At 35.8% G+C, this 18,196-nt stretch overlaps 1 pseudogene; it reads right to left on the minus strand.

Moving 5' to 3' along the window:
• Positions 1–5,844: 5,844 nt before the first annotated feature.
• LOC118238199 lies at positions 5,845–17,039 on the minus strand (annotated as a pseudogene).
• Between the last annotated feature and the right edge of the window lie 1,157 nt (positions 17,040–18,196).

Genomic DNA, 18,196 nt, shown 5'->3' on the forward strand with positions numbered 1-18,196 from the left:
GGAATGGGGTGTAGGTTGGGGGTGTGGGAAGAGGGGTGGGGGTGAGTGGAGAGAGAAGGGACTTACATGTGAAACAAGCTTGTTCCCTAACTTAAACTAAAAAAAAAAAAAAAAAAAAAAAAAAAAAAAAAAAAAACAAACAAACAAAACAAACAAACAAACAAAAAAACAAAACAAAAAAAAGGGCTTACCTCTTGTCTGTATTCCCTTCCCACAGGCCTTTCTGGTGCCTGTTCTCCCCTGCCTGACAGACTCTGGCCCTGGACAAATGGGGAAGTCCCAGGCCCAGTACATGAAGATTTGGTGGACTTTGCAGAGCCCCCATTGAGGGCCCTACCCTGCCTGGGGAGTGTTGAGCAGATGGGATTGGTGGTAGGTTGGGGTGGGAGGGGAGGGCATGGGGAGACGGGAGGGAGAATGAGAAGAGACCTACATGTGAAACAAGCTTGGTCCCTAATTTGAACAAATAATTTTTTTTAAAAGTAAAGAGTTTGTTCAATAAGGTTAAAAATATATACATTCTGTTCTGATCCAGCTATATCTTGGAATAAATTCTATTTAGATTGGTAGGTGTACTTGAGTTGTCAATTCAGTTTTGCTTTCAAATCTTTTTAAATTGTGTGAATCAAAAGTTTTTTTCAAACTACAAGCATGTTACTTGATTTCCTTCTATTAGTTTCTCAGCAATAACTTAAATGTGTCATAATAAAAATAGGAAGTATTTCTGTGATATTTACATAATCTTCAAAACATTCATGATACTTATTTAATAGTTACTGGGAAATTAAAGGCTTAGAACATTTCTCCTTTAGGAGCAGTGCACATCAGCTTTACCTGTTGATGAGTATGTATGCCTTTCTTTTGCTGATTTCTTTCTTTTGTTACATGACTTGTTCTCTTCCATTATTGCAGCATGTTGTTCTATAGAATTTACATGGGTATACCTATGTGTTTTGACTCTTGATTCATTTGTCTGTTAATACAAAAACAAAGAAACCCAAACATTTGGAGGCACTATATTCCCTTGCTTTCATATGTGGCGAATTCAAGAATTCCAGGTTGCTTTAATTCACATCTCTACTCTTCCAAATGATGCGTTAGGTACAGTACTTCCTCCCGCATGTTCAGATCATCTATCATAATTTTGACTCTTTATGCTTTTTAAGCTTCGGTTCACTATATCGAGTTTTGTTAGGTATGGGTTGTGCTATTGCTTGACTACTTCACAGTGAACCCCTTTTGTAATCGTATAATCTATTTACAAGTTCACCTTTAACATATAAATGAAATTAGAGCGTTTTATCTTTTTCCTGTTTGCAATTATATATATTGAAAATATTATATTATAATTAAAATATCGTGCATTCTTTAATTTTGCCTGAAGATGAAATTTCAAAGTAAAATACTTATTCTTTTTTCTTATGGGCTTTTCATGAATAAAGGTGTGGGGTCCTAAGTGATAGCATTAAATCCTTGCTCTGTCTAGGATCATAGAATCCAGCAATCTAGTATAAAATACAAATCAGATGTTTATTCATAGAGGGAAGCTGTCAGAAAAAAATAAACATTGAGAGAAAAGCATCCAAGCAGAATTTTCAGTCTCACAAAGCAAATATGTGAATGAATCCTTGAGGGTAAATATGAAAAAAGAAAAAGAAAATGCTCATCAAAACCAACAATAGGAGATGAAAAATGAAATTAACAGATGAACATAAGAACAAGGCAGAGCTTCCACCAGCCCAGAGGCAGTTGGAACTTAGATAATCACCACTGTGTTTTCTGGGATTTCATGCCTTATTTTTTATTGATCACACATGCATTTATTTCCTACCCATTCAAATATGAATAAAATATTTATTAGTTGATATTAGTTTTCAGGCAGTATCCCCATATGTGAGGATACAATAGTGAAAAAAATGTGCTGGCAGTCCACATATTGATTAGTGAAGCAAATGAAAGGTCATGGCTGTGGAGAAACTCATTGGAGGAAGAGATTATGTCTTCTCCAGGAAACAGGAAAAATAAGATAAAGAGTAAGGAACTTAACTGAGAAGTGATTTCAGAGATCTTTTAGAATGGTGGTGAGCTGATTCAAGTGGGAAGAACATGAGTAATCCTTGTTTAGAAAATGAACTGTCACAGTGAGCAACTAGAGTTCAACACCTTTGCTTACCTTTAAAATTGTGTCTGGTGTTGACCTCAGAGTTTAATCACTAGTGTGTTAAGACAACTTAGTCTTTCTCCCAATTCCTCATTAAGAATTATTCTTCACCAACTTAGTTCCCTTTACTTCTGACATGTGTCTGTGTAGATTTCATTCTGAGAACACAGGAAGCATGTAATAGCAAATTGGTGTGGCTGGGCACTGAGAGCATCTGCCACAGAATTACACAAAAAGTGGCACTCCAAGGTAATGTGTGTAGTTTGTAATGTTAATTCTATGCTGTCTATTGTGGCACCAGCAGCATGTGCCTAATGGGATTGGACCACTGCAAAACAGAAAAAATTAAAGCCTATGTCCCTTGCAACATTGCAGTCACTTATAAAGTGTTCAATAGCTAAGTATGCATAACCTAGAGTAGTGATTTAGACAAAAATTTAATGGAATGGCTTTTTATAAACTAATACATATATGAAATAGAATATAATATTTTAATGGACAAGTTAAGAACTGTCTCCTTGCAATAGACAGAGATTTTTACAGTAAACCACAATGTATCACAACAAAAAGAACCTTGTACAACCTGGCTTCACAAGATGAATCTATAAAACAAATGTTGCACCTAAAGATCAGAGATCATTGCAGAAGTGGGGTGGAAAGATGATAAGAGACATAGGAACAAAGATTGTTGTAAGCTTTCTGTCTTCTAGACTTGTCAGAGAATTTATGCCCATGAAGTCATCAAAATGACTAACTATGACCTGTACAAGGAAAACAGAACACCAATGGAAATGCTACCATGGAAGAATGAAACTCATGGAGCCTTCCCACTAAGTGAAACTATAGACAATGAATAAATGCTGCTACTGGGAGAAATTGTCCAGGAAAAAGACCATAATATTGTAGCACAACATCATCCACTGTTTGAAGACTTTCCAACTTTTTTTTTATTTTTAGAGAAGTTACAAATTTTAATATAGATGAGGATCATGAATATTTGTTTCTTGTTTGTTTGTTTGTTTTCTATTTTTTATTTGAATTAGAAACATGATTTTTTTTACATGTTAATCCAAGTTCCCTCTCCCTCCCAGTCTCCCCTGGCCCCACACCCACTCACCCCTATTTCATCCCCTTTCTGCTCCCCCAGGAAGGAGAAGCCTTCCATGTGGGATCTTCAAAGTCTGTCATATCATTTGGAGAAGGGCCTAGACCCTCCCCCATGTGTCTAGCATGAGAGAGTATCCCACTATGTGGAATCAGATCCCAAAGTTCATTCATATACTAGGGATAATTACTGATTTCTGAGGCATCCTCACTGACACCCACATTCAGGGGGTCTGAATCAGTCCTATGCTGGTTTCCCAGCTATCAGTCTTGGGCCCATGAGCTCCCCCTTGTTCAGGTCAGCTGTTTCTGTGGGTTTCACCAGCGTGGTCTTGGCCCCTTTGCTCATCACTCCTTCCTCTCTGTAACTGGATTCCAGTAGTTCAGTTGAGGGTTTAGCTGTGGGTGTCTGCTTCTGTTTCCGTCAGCTACTGGATGAAGGCTCTAGGATGGCATATAAGGTAGTCATCAAACTCATTATCAGGGAAAGGGAAACAAGGAGGACCCAATGAGAGAAATACATTATCTTTCAAAGAAAGGGAAAGTGACTTTCCAACTTGTATTTGAGATGCTTTGCATTATTACAGGGAATGGGAAACTCCAAAGAGCAGGAACAATGTCAGAAAAGGCTCTTTGGGATCTGAGGAAAACATGTTCTATTTATAACTGAATAGCTTAAAATCGCTTATTTCTAATTTAGTTGATGATTTTCTTAGATATTGTGCCCATAATGCAACCCTAAATTTACTGCACTTGCTTTCTATGCAGAAAATAATAATTCATACCACATATATGATAATTAAATAACTAATTTCATTACTGGAACTTCAGTTATGGATACTCAAATTCATTGTTATGGGCAGGAATATATTGCATCTATCCATAAAATTTGGAATTTGAAAGGGGGATGTTTTTGCTATAATCTCCAAAGAAAAATGTTGAAGTGTTATTTATACACTATGGACTTTATAACTGTTCCTTTTTTTCTGTAGCTTCCTAACTGGTGTTTTTGGTCATCATTCCTATCAGTGAGGAAAAAACTATGCTAACTCATGTTTATTCTTTAGGTAAATCATAAAACCATAAATGATCACAGAATTACAAAGAAATCTGCAATATACTCACCATGAGTACACTTTTAGAAGATATTTAATTTATGTATTATGATTTTAATGGTCTTCCTATAATTATTAAAAAATATATTTGGATTGAGTTTCATTACTTTTCTAATCTTAGAGATCATGCTTTAGGATTGTTATTGGATATTGGATATATTAGAGAGATTAAATCAGCTACATATATCTCAGTCTTTGCTAACCCTAATCAAGCAGTTATTATTTTAATACATTCCTGTTTTCATCAGTAATTACACAGCATATAAATAACATTTTAAGTCATTATAAATTGGAGAAACAATTCCTATTAAAACATTGCATTTCAGATAAACATTCTTAATGCGTATGACTATAAAGCTACAACCTAGATTAAAATAGCTAAACATATTTATTATTAAATTAGTGATGTTTAGAAACATAAATGGTATTTATACCAAACAGTACTGCAAAAATAATTATTTTGTTTAAAATGTGTTTTGTATTCTTATAAGGAATGTAATATTATCCTTTTGCTTTGTTTTGATGCTAAAATTTTTGAGACTGTTTCACCTTCATATTCCAGTCTGGCCTTGAACTTCTTATTTAACCCAGACTGTCCTTGAACTTGCATCTTCTTCCTTCAAGCTCTAGTGCTTGGATAATATGTGTGGGGATCCACATTCAATAGTATAATTCTTCTTAACAATGTAATTATATTTCAACAGTGGAGTCCAGTGGGACATATAACACAAGGCTTACCTAAATGGGGCTGCCTTCCTGTCCCACATCAGTGATGCAAATCTGATACATACTCTTCCCCTTGGCAGTTTTCTGGACCTTGGGGTACAGTTTATCCTCACCTCCTGTTGTTTTCTTTGCTGCATATGAATAAAAGGGGGTGGATTGTGTAGCTTGTGTATAACAGTATTTGGCTCACTAGGCTATGGTTAGCAACATGTGCCTAGTGAGTATTCTTCTCAGTATGTATCTTGAGTTTCACATTGAAATTAATGTTTTCATAAATTGTTAACAAAGGTTTTTTTTTCATCTTTTGCAATTGCAAGATAGAATTTATATTTTTTCATCTATTTCCCTGTGTTTCCAACTTATATTTCTTCACTCAACAAATAATATACAATGACAGTACAACAAATTGCCAAATTAGCAAAATCATTAGCTATATCATATTCACTGTAGACAAGAGAGTTAAAGTTTTCTCTATGTCACATTTACTTAAATTATTAAATAATCATAATTGCAGTCTTTGTTTCAGACAAGGGAGAAATCACATCTTCATCTAAATTATAGTATTCCTATAATGATTACATGTTTTGGAATTCTTAAAAAGCTTAATGATATATATTACACTAAATTTTATACCTAAAACAAATGAAAAGAATACTTCAAATACATAAAATATCATGAATAAAATTATGCCTGTTGTGATTACATGAGTATTCTAAATGGAAATTCTGTTGTGGGTTTTTAAGCTTGGTCAGTATATTACTGATAATAAGACTTTCTGAACACAGTATCTTTTCAGTGGTTAAGGGTCAAGTAGTTGTAGGTGTTCCAGATCCATTAAAGGTGGCTTTTTCAAAATTGACCCGTGTCTCAGTGCTGACTCTGGCTGATATGTAGCAGTCTTCAATACTGGCCATCAGCAACATATTCTTGGGAGCAGGGAAGATGCCAGTGCCTCTGGGTGCAGCGATGAGGCACACCAGCACGCAAATTTGGTGATATTTTGTTTATGATCTAATAAAGTCACTGAAGATCAGAATGCAAAGATAGCCACAGCCATAGAAGCTGGACAGTGGTGGCACAAACGTTTAATCTCAGGACTCAGGAGACAGAGGCAGATGGATCTCAGTGAGTTCAAGACACAGTGGCCCACCATCCTTCATGGAATGGTGTGGGGCTTGCCAGTCTTGTTCCCACAGTAACTTCTCAGCACAGGGATGATGGAAAGTTTGGTCAAGACGATGGCCCCTGGAATGGTAGTGTCTAACTCCTTAGAGCACTTAATGAGGAGACCAATATGGCCCTTGTAGTCTCCAATAGTGAAGAAGTCTTGGAACTGGCCTGCTGGCCAGATCTTTTCTACTTCTGCATTGGGATGACTTTTAGAACCTTATCCTTAAGGATGCGCCCAAGAAACGGTCACTAATCTTGCATTCCTTAATAGGCAAGGAGAAGAGGTTGGTATCCTCCAGCACCTTGGTCTTCCTGTCCTTGACACTTTGGGGATAGGGGTCCTCTACTTGTCTTCGGCTTCACTTCCAATAGGCCTATATGGATTTGCCTCCAAGTGTAGCCCCTAAGACTGCTGCAGGATCATCCAGAAGCCATCTTTGCCTCCGTTACTGCTCCTTGAGTCTCTTCTGCTGCAAAAGACCAGACTGTGTCTCTTAATGTTGAATTAGGCATTCATATGAATATATGAAACCTGTTTGTGCATATTTATGGATTCCAGTTTTATGTTTTTATGAGATTTGTATTTGCACAAACTTTTATACACATGTCTCTGTGTCTGTATATTTGTCTTGAGTTTTTTTGTTTGGCTCCTTTTTTTTCCATTTGTTAGTTTGAACTATTCCAATTTTGTTTTTTTGTAAATTTAATTTAATTTTATCATTACTCTTTAGATGCCTGTTTGTTTTCAAAGGAGATACATAAAGGGTTTTGGAACTGATTGTGAAGGGAGGAGTTACAGGAGCTGGAAGTATAAGGAGGGGAAATCATTGTAAGAATATATTGTATGAAAATGAATCTATAGGAAAATATAATAAAAGAAAAAGTATTGTTTATGTTCACCATGGTTGGAGAGCTCTTTGGCAGTAAATCTGTTGCTACAATCCAGTTGTTTTTATAATTATTGATTATTTAAGTATACACAGCAATATGGGGTGATTTTTATGTTTATTTGCTGAGATCCTCTAAACTTTTAAAATAAATCGCCTAAGACCTATTGATCACAATTCATTTGAGTAAATTATTTTGTCTTCAATGAATTAATTTTGTTAAGAAATTTCAGATGTTTATCCTTTAGAATTAAATTTGAAATGGTAAAAAATTAATTTAGCGTGCATGCTTTCAGTTCAGTAAAAGTTTTAAGGTGAGAAAATATAGTTTCATAAAATTTATAAACATCATTTATAACAGTGTATATCATCATACTTAAATACATAAATGGTATTCATACTATGTTTATAGCTTTTTGTTTAGAGCCCATAACTTTAACATATTTTTGAAAACTCTTGCATTCACAGTGAAGTACAGTAGGTTACTATAAGATTTATCAAAATCAGAAATCTAATTCACATATTATTATGGCTGTTTCACTGAGGGACATATTATGTTCTTGCTGATATTATTATTAGAAATAGAAGCTTTGTGTTGAAATCTCCTTTATTTGGTGATTTGTGACTTTGGGAGGATTGTAATATTATAGGTTTCAAATTAAATTTCAAATGCTTGATATTTTGTTAAATGTAAATGTAACTTTCAGAGGGGATAAAATAGAAATCCTCAGGCTACTGACCTGATAATTGCACAGAGAACTTCGTTAGGTCCATGTAAAATGAATGAACATGGGCTCTATAAAATGCTGTGCAGACAACCACCCAGCAGAGGAACCACTTTGAAGAGGACCGCCTTAGGAGTTCTGGAGCACACAGAATTAAGGGGTAACTTTAATTCAAAGAATGCAAGCTTTTCTGATTTGTAGAAGATAACTTACCAGAACTACTTGGAAGAAACTACTTCATTCAAAAAGTAATTGGTGTTTTTAAAATATTTTATCTGACTGGGATAGCAATGAATGTTGAAAGTAAATTAGTTTACTTATCTTAGAGTTTTATACATGTATGTGTGTTAGATATTAAATATGAAAACTATAAGATAACACCCAGAAATTTAAAAAAATGAATCCACATATTAGTGAAGCTAACACATGTGACAAATATGCTGATGTCTTTTGAGATAACAAACTAATGATTATATCTGAGTTTTAATGAATTCAATTTCAATGGAGGAAAGTATTTAAATAGTAAAAATTTTACAGTGCATATATGCAGAAGTTATTGACATGTCTCAATAGCTCTTCTTTCTTTGTAATTCATCAGCTATTTTTTGTGAAAATGGCAGCAATTTCAAAGGGCATTTCACTAGGTATCTTAATTATATCATTCAGTTCTCACATGTAATTGTTAGTGAGAAATACTGGGTAAAATGTATCCTTTCTTCATTTCTTCTTCCTCCTGATAATTTAAACAAATACACAAATATTAAACATCCAACAGTTCTCATAGAACCTGAAGTGGAAATTGCAAAATTGAATGATGCAAACAAGATCTCCAAAATCAACTCCAATTTGCTTCAGCATCCCCCTAAGAAAAGCTTTGCAGGGAAACATGTTAAAAGACTTATCTTAGAGACACAATAAAGAAAGAGAACTACAGACGAATCTCCCTCATGAACATTGATGCAAAAATAGTCAATAATTTTTTTTTTAAATGGAGTGTGCTGGATGTCTCTACAATTTTGTTCAAAGGACTGCAGAGGCTGGAAAAGCTGTTGCTGCTATTGATGCATAAAACATTGCCATTATTGCTCTCTCTCTCTCTCTCTCTCTCTCTCTCTCTCTCTCTCTCTCTCTCTCTCTCTATATATATATATATATATATATATATATATATTAATTGAAACTCAAATATGTGATGAATCCAAGGTGTGTTTCAGTGAGTGCTCACCTGTGCATGCAAATTTGATTTCATCTTTAGTAATTAGTAAAGTTATATGCTTGCCACAAAAACAGAAAATTAAGTGACACACTGGAAGACAAATGTCACACAATTTCAATTTCATGTGTAACTTAGAAATGATGAACTTATGGGAACAGAGAGCAGAATTGTGGCTATTAGGCTTCAATGTGGGACTTTTAACAGTGGGGAAACTATTGGTTTAAGGATATAAAACTGCAGTTGGACAAGAGGCATGGACTGTGAAGTCTTGAGGTCTACTGATAAATATGGATGATAACAATATGCTATATTTTAAAATATGTGAGATAGTATACTTTAAGTGTTCTCAAAACAAAATGATGAATATGTGTGATATAACATGTTAATTGGTTTAATTTAGCCATGTCATTGTGAACATATTGTATTCTGTATCATAATTGTGCATGACTTTATTTATGAGCTAAATAAATGAAAGAAAAAATACTGTCAAATTGAATCCAAGAACACATCAGAGAAATCATCCACCATGATCAAGTAGGCTTCATCCCAGGGATGCAGAGATGGTTCAACATACAAAACATTGTAATCCACCATATAAACAAACTGCAAAAGAAAAACCATATGATCAACTCACTAGATGCTGAAAAAGCCTTTGACAAAATTCAACACCCCTTCATGATAAAGGTCCTGAAGAGATCAGCAATAACAGGAAAATACCTGAACATAATAAAAGCAATATACAGCAAATCAACAGTCAAAATAAACCTAAATGGAGAGAGACTGAACATGATTCCCCTAAAATAAGGAAAAAGACAAGACTGTTCACCATCTCCATATCTCTTCAGTATTATACTTGAAATTCTAGCTAGAGCAATAAGACAACTAAAGGATATCCAGGGAATACAAATTGAAAAGGAAAAGTCAAACTTTCACTATTTGGAAATGACATGATAGTTTACATAAGTGACCCCCCAAAAAAATACTCTTACCAGGAAACTCCTAGAGCTTATAAACACCATCAGCAAAGTGGCAGGATACAAGATTAATTCCAAAAAGACCAGGAGCCCTAATATACACAGAGAATAAATGGGCTGATACAGAAATTAGAGAAACATCACCCTTTACAATAACTTTAAACAACATAAAATATCTTGGGGTAACCATAAACAAACAAGTGAAAGTCATGTATAGCAAGAACTTTGAGTCTTTAAAGCAAGGAATTAAAGAAGATACCACAAAATGGAAAGATTTCCCATTCTCTTGGTTAGGTAGGAAAACATGGTAAAAAAAAACAAAAGGCAATCTTGCCAAAAGCAATCCTCAGAATTAAGGCTATCCCCATCAAAATACTGTCACAAATATTCACAGATCTTGAAAGAACAATAATCAACTGTACATGGCAAAACAAATGACCCAGGATATTTGTAAACCTGTAAAATAAAGGAACATCCAGAGGCATCACTATCCCTAACTTCAAGCTCTATTTTAGAACTATAGTCCTGAAAACAGCTTGGTATTGGCATAATAATAGAGACATAAACCAATGGAATCAAAATGAAAACCCTGATATTAACCCACACAATTACAAACTCCTGATTTTTGACAAAGAATATAAAATTATATAATGGAAAAAAGAAAGCATCTTCAACAAATGGTGCTGGCATAACAGGATGATGACATGTAGAAGGCTACAGATAGATCTATATCTATCACCATGCACCAAACTTAAGAGGAGGAAATGGGGTAGCAGGAAGGTTGTGTCGGGGAAGAATAGAGGAGAGCAGGATAAGTGATTTCATAATGGAATCATTATAGGTTCCGGGAGAGATCTGGCACTAGGGAGATTTCCAGAGATCTACAAGAATGACAACAACTGGCAATCTAAGAAATAGTGAAGAGGCTAGCCTAAATGCCCTTAACCTATAATGATATTGATGACTTCATTATATGCTATCCTACAGCCTTCATCCAGTGGCTGATATAATCAGACTCAGACACCCACAGGTAAACACTGAGCTGAACTCTGGAATCCAGGTGTAGAGAGAGTGGAGTGATGGGCAAAGAGGTCAAGAACAAGGTGGTGAAACACACAGAAACAGCACATGGACACCAGACTGATAACTGGGAGGCCAGCATGTGACAGATATAGACCCCTGAATATGCATGTCAGTGAGTAGGCCTTGGCACTCTATGGGGCCTCTGATAATAGATAAGTATTTATCCCTGGCATGAGAAAGGTCTCTGGGAGCCCATCCCATATGGAAGGATGCTCTTTCAGCCTGGACACATGAGTGAGGGCCTAGGCCCTGCCCAGGATGATATGACAGACTTTGGGGAAACAAAGGGGAGGTGGAGTGAAGGGCTGATGGTGTGCTTGGGAGGAGGGAGAGGGATCAGGAATTGACATGTGAAGCAAGCTTGTTTCTAATTTGAACTATTAAATAAAACAATATATAATTAAAGAAAACTTAAGTCCAAATGGATCAAAGACCTCAACATAAATACAGCTATGCTGAACCTCTTTAAAAAGAAAGTGGGAAGTACCCTTGAAAAAATTGGTACAGGACTCCACATCCTGAATATAAAACCAGTAGTACAGTCACTGAGATCAACAGTTAATAAATGGGACCTTCTGAAACTGACAACCTTCTGTAAGGACACAGGCAACAAGACAAAATGGCAGCCCACAGAATGGGAAAAGATATTCACCAACCCCACATCCGACAGAGGTCTGATCTCCAAAATTTATAAAGAACTCAAGAAGCTAGTCTTCAAAACACCAAATAATCCAATTAAAAGTGGGGTATAGTACTAAATAAATAATTCTTAATAGAGGAGTCTAAAATGGCTAATAGACACTTAAACATCCTTAGCCATCAGAGAAATGCAAATCAAAACAGTTTAGAGTACCATCTTACTCCTGTCAGAATGGCTAAAATCAAAAGCACCCACATTTTATGCTGGAGAGGATGTGGAGAAAGGAGAACATTCCTCCACTGCTGGTGGGAGTGCCAACTCTTTTTTTTTTTCCATTCATTTATTTAGCTCATAAATAAAGTCATGCACAATTATGATACACAATACAGTATGTTCCCAATGGCATGGCTAAATTAAACCAATTAACATGTTATATCAAACATATTTATCATTTTTGTTTTGAGAACACTTAAAGTATACTATCTCACAACTTTTAAAATATAGCATATTGTTATCAACCATATTTATCATGCTATAAAGTGCCAACTCTTATAACCACTTTGGAAATCAGTATGGAGATTCCTCAGGAAAATGGGAATCACACTACCACAAGATCCAGCAATTCTGCTCTTAGGCATATACACAAAAGATTGAACATTCTTACAACAAGCACATCTGTTCAATGATGTTCATAGCAGCATTATTTGTAAGATCCAGAACCTTTAAGCAACCTTAACACCCCTCAACGGAAGAATGGATGGAGAAAATATGGTACATTTACACAATGGAGTACTACTCAGTGGATAAAAACAAGGGAATCTTGAAACTCACAGGCAACTGGATGGAACTACAAAAAACTATCCTGAGCCAGGTAACCCAGTCACAAAAAAGACAAACATGGTATGTACTTACTCATGTATGGATTTTAGTTATAGAGCAAAGGATTACTAGCCTATAATCCACACAGTCAGAGAAGATAGGAAATAAGGTGGACCCTAAGAAGGCATACATGTTTTCTTGGAGGAGAGGAAAGGGACAAGATCTCCTGAACATATGGGAACATGAGGGAAGGGGAGAAGGACCTAGGAAAAAGAGGAGGGGATAGGATGTTTTGAGGGAGCAGGAAGGTTGGTTCCAGGAAAGCATAGACGAGAGCAAGAAAAGACATATCCATAATAGAGGGAGCCATTATAGATTTAAAGTGAAATCTGGCACAATGGAAACATACAGAGATCTACAAGGATGACACCAACTAATAATCTAACCAATAGTGGATAGGCTACCTTAATTGCCCTTCCCAGATAATGAGATTAATGGCTACCTTATATGGCATCCTAGAGCCTTCATTCAGTAGCTGATATAAGCAGAAGCAGATACCCACAGCTAAACACTGAACTGAACTCCTGTAATCCTGTTACAGATAGGGAGGAGGAGTGATCAGGAAAGGGGTCAAGACTAGGCTGGTGAAACTCACAAAAACAGCTTACCTGAACATGGGGGAGCTCCTGGACCTCAGACTGATATCTGGAAAATCAGCTTAGGACTGATCTAGACCCCCTGAATATTGGTGTCATTGAGGAGGCCTTGGTAATCTATAGGGCCTCTGGTAGTGGATCAGTATTTTTCCCTAGCATACAAATGGACTTTGGGAACCCATTCCACACAGAGGGATGCCCTCTTAGTCTAGACATATGGGGGAGGGTCTAAGTCCTGCTGCAAAGTATATGACAGACTTTTATGATCCCCCATGGAAGACCTCATCTTCCCTGGGGAGCAGAAAGGAGATAGGATAGGGAGTTAGTGGGGGACATGGGCAGAGGCAGGGAGGGAGCTGGGATTGACATGTACAACAAGATTGTTTTTTAATTTAAATTGAAAAATAGAAAAAAAAAGAGACCTATCTTTCCAATATTTCAAAAGCTACCAAATACTTGAAATCAGATAATACTGAAAACAGTAACCAGAACTGTTTATGTTTCACATAAAACACATGGAGAAGACCTTTGATTAAGAAACATAGTGGCAGAGGAGTGCCAACTTGTACAGCCACTTTGGAAATCAGTATGGCGACTCCTCAAGAAAATGGGAATGAGTCTACCACAAGATCCAGCAATTCCACTCTTAGGCATATACCCCCAAAAGCACATTCATATAACAAAGACATATGTTCAATGATGTTCATAGCAGCACTATTTGTAACAGCCAGAAATTGGAAGCAGCCTAGATGCCCCTCAGCGGAAGAATGGATAGAGAAAATGTGGTACATTTACACAATGGAGTACTACTCAGCAGAAAAAAACAATGGAATCTTGAAATTTGCAGGAAAATGAATGGATCTAGAAGAAACCATTCTGAGCGAGGTAACCCAATCGCAAAAAGACAAACATGGTATGTACTCAATCATATGCAGATTTTAGACATAGAGTAAGGATTACCAGCCTACAATCCGCACTGCCAATGAAGCTAATAAACATGGAATTCCCTAAGTGAGACATACATGGTCCCCTGGAGAAGGGGAGAGGCTCATGATCTGCTGAGCAAATTGGGAGCATGGGAAGAGGGGGGAGGGAGCTAGGAGAATGAGAAGGGGAGAGGAAGAGGGATGCGGACGACATGAGGGAGCAAAAAATATGAGTCAGGGGAAGAATACATGATAACAAGAATGGAGATATCATAATAGAGGGAGACACTTTTGGTTTACAGAGCAATCAGGCACCAGGGAAATGTCTGGAGATCTACAAAGATGATACCAACTAACTATCTGAGCAACGGAGGAGAGGCTACCTCAAATGACCTCCCCTGACTATGAGACTGATGACAGACTTATATGCCCTCATCCAGCAGCTGGTGGAAGTAGAAGCAGACACCCATACTTATTCACCAATCTGAACTGGAACCCAGATGCAGATAGCTGGAATACCAGCATGGGACTGATCCAGAACCAAGGAACATGGGTTTCTGCAAGGAAACCTCGGAAAACTATAGGACCTCCTGTAGAAGCCCAGTATTTATCCCTAGCATAGGTGTGGACTTTGGGAGCCCAGTCCATATAGAGGAATACTCCCTGAGCCAAGACACACGGGGGGTGGGCCTAGGCCCTACCCCAAAGGAAACATAAGACTCTGATGACACCCTATGGAAGGCCTCACCATCCAGGGGTAGCAGAGAAGATATGTGACAGATAAGGTTTTAGTTGGGGGGGGGGTAGGGGAGGACGGGTGGGAGAAAGAAAATAGAATTGTCATGTAAAACAATCCTGTTCCTAATTCAAATAAAAAAGTTGGAAAAAATAAATTAAACAAAAAAAAGAAACATAGTGGCAGAGTTAAAAGATGCTTAAACATTTTACTAATGGCTAACAGATTGCATGACTGGGAAGAATATCGAAAGTCACAAGCATCTTGTGTCCTTTAGTTTTTCAGTTCCTTACTTTTCTGTGAGAAAAAAAAGTATTTAAGAATTGGCTATTTTCTTAAAGAAGATCTATGAAGATAATGAAAACTTCCCCAATATGTCAATTTCCCAAATGTTACTTTTCTTTAAGTCTTTTGATGATATCTGCCTTGAAAAACCCTATCCAGGATTAACTCAAATTTTATTAAATGCACCTTAGTAAGGTAAAATAATATTCTATATGACTCATTTTCTCCTTTAGTAAAGAGAATGATAATATAATTCGACCAATGTCTCTCATTAAAATTATTAAGATATGTATTCAGTAGTCTTTTAAATATTAAATGTCAGTGCTAGGCAACTTTTGAAAATGGGCACCACTTTGATATAGATGCATAAATCAAGATTCACAGATCTAGGCTCAATATAGGTTAATATAATTCTATTTGGGGAGAAGGTACTTACATAAGAACCAGCTGTCCTCTGCAAAAATCCACCTTGGCTGCTCTCTGAGAGACATCAGTTATCAACCTACAAGAGAAAAATTTGTTCGTTAATTGGCATTCACTTGGATGTAGATTTTCCCCTTCTAACTCTTAGTTTTATGTCCCTAAACAGAAATATCTTGCTGCCCACCCAGAATTCTGAATACTGTGTAATGTTATGTCAGTGTACTTTTATGTCTGTAAATTTGTGGTAATTTGCTGCATAGCAATAAAAAACTAATACAATTTTGCACAATAAAATCTAGTTTCTCTCCCACTTGGTTGGATATAAGCAAAGCTTACTGCCTTTCTTTCCCATCTCAGCAGTCTACTGTGTACAATGTCTGCATGCTGAGAGTAATGTTTATTATAAATAATTACAAACATTTATATAGCTCTTTTCATAGCTCACAACATTTGAACAAAATATTCACAAGCTTTCAATATTGTATTATACAGATTATGTTGTTCTCAGAATCATAGTAATTTACTACTTGAAATGCTCCCTGGACCCAAAATAGCTCTTTTTTTACTTGATGATAAAATCCCTTAATTCCCCAAAATAAACCAAATTTTAAGGCAGAAATATATAATCGTATTTACCTCTGAACTATTCCTGTTGCCACTTTATTCTTGTTTGATAAATTATTCATGGAGAAATCAGAAGGGTATATATCTCTAAAAGTGTTTAGATTGGTAATTAAATATAATATAGGCTAAAGTATATTTTCCAATTTCCAACTAATAATGTGAACTATTGAAATATTTGTGAAAATTCAAAATTATTATGATTTTAGCATCTTAAAAAGATTTTGCAATGTCATAATCTACAAAATTAACTGGCTCGTCTGCTATATTGTATAAAGTATACTATTATATACTTTCTAAGTATTCATGTGTTCTTTGGCTATCATTTTATCCTATTCCCTTTACTTTGGTCAGGCAGAAGTTGGAGCTAGTGAGACAAGTTGGCATGGTTTGTGGAAGTCAACAGTGGCTATTTGATCACATTAGAATGCAGAGGTCAAGGGATATTGAGTAAGTGTATGACAGGGAAGAGGAGGATTTTGTGGATGCAGAATGTCCTGAAATGAAAAAAGAGACACCTAAAAAGTTAAGGATTCAATGTAAACAGAATGATATACTGGCCAAAAGTGGAGAATACAGATGAGGAGATGGAGCGAATGAAGAGTCAGAAGATACTGTAATACTAATTGACCAGGGGTGAGGAAGAAACACTATGACTCTGAGGATTTCTGTTTCCCTTTTAGGATTTTAGTTTGCTATTGCTTGAGCAATTTGAGGAAAGTGAAGCGGGAACTCACCAAGATTTCAGCATGTAGACCTCCAGAACAGGCATGTTGTAATGGGACAAAAGCAGAGCTACATTCCATTTCCCAGCATTGGGTAGGCTGAGAAATGATGGCTGGAAGGCGGAAAGCAGCCTGAGCTACATGGTCAGATGTCAAACACAACCAGAGAGAGAGAGAGAGAGAGAGAGAGAGAGAGAGAGAGAGAGAGAGAGAGAGAGAGAGAGAGAGAGAGAGAAAGAGAGAGAGAAGGGAGGAAGTAAGTCCAAAGGTAGTTACATAGTTTATATGACTCAATGGTAGAGCACTATCTTAGCATCTACAGGCCCTGGCTTTGACACAGCAATGTAATAATGAATAAATCATGCTATTTTTAATTTAAGCTCATGTATACATTAAAAATAAAATGTATGTAGTTAATACTAGTATCTCAATGAAATTGTACGTAGATAAATTTTATAATGTTTATATACAGTTTTGAATAGTTAAGTTTCTGTACTATTTATGTGAAACCCTATATACATGACAATTATTCACTGCATAAATTAAAAGCCAAGTATTTTTGTAAAAACATTTATGGGGACAATTATTTTACTATGTACTGTAGTGAAGATAATCACTTTTTCTGTTGAAAAAAAATGATTTTCTTTTCATTTCTTACTTTTCTCCTTCCGCAAAGTAAAGAAATAATGTGAAATGAGAAATCCAAAATAATATGCCACAAGGATCTCTATGTGCTAGTATATGTGATACTATTAGCACAAATATTTTTCAGTACAATTTAGTATACATTTAAACAAAAGTACACTTTGGTTCTTTTTTAAGCTTAAAAAGTTATAATTTAATCAGTAACTATTAAGTTGTTTAGATTTCTTGTTGTTTCCTATTGGACAATGTAATTGCTCTTTTTAAAAGTAATTAATGTGAGAGTCAGAAGTGTCAGCAGATTTCTTTAAAAAAGTACATCACTCCTAACATTATAAGCTATTGTTCAACAGCTATTACTTAAGAAAATAGGTAATTGAATGTCACTTGCAATCAGTAAACACAAAACCAAATTGCTAAAGCTTAACTTTATGTATGACAGTGACCACTAGGGATTTTCATTTGTTTTTATTTGCAAAGCAGTATATTTGTCAAACTTTAAGTAAATTATCTAAAGTCAATATTTAAGTCTCTCTATTTATATTTTCACAGTAATTATAAT

Source organism: Cricetulus griseus, chromosome 2 (assembly GCF_003668045.3).
Source record: "Cricetulus griseus strain 17A/GY chromosome 2, alternate assembly CriGri-PICRH-1.0, whole genome shotgun sequence".
Classification (NCBI taxonomy): domain Eukaryota; kingdom Metazoa; phylum Chordata; class Mammalia; order Rodentia; family Cricetidae; genus Cricetulus; species Cricetulus griseus.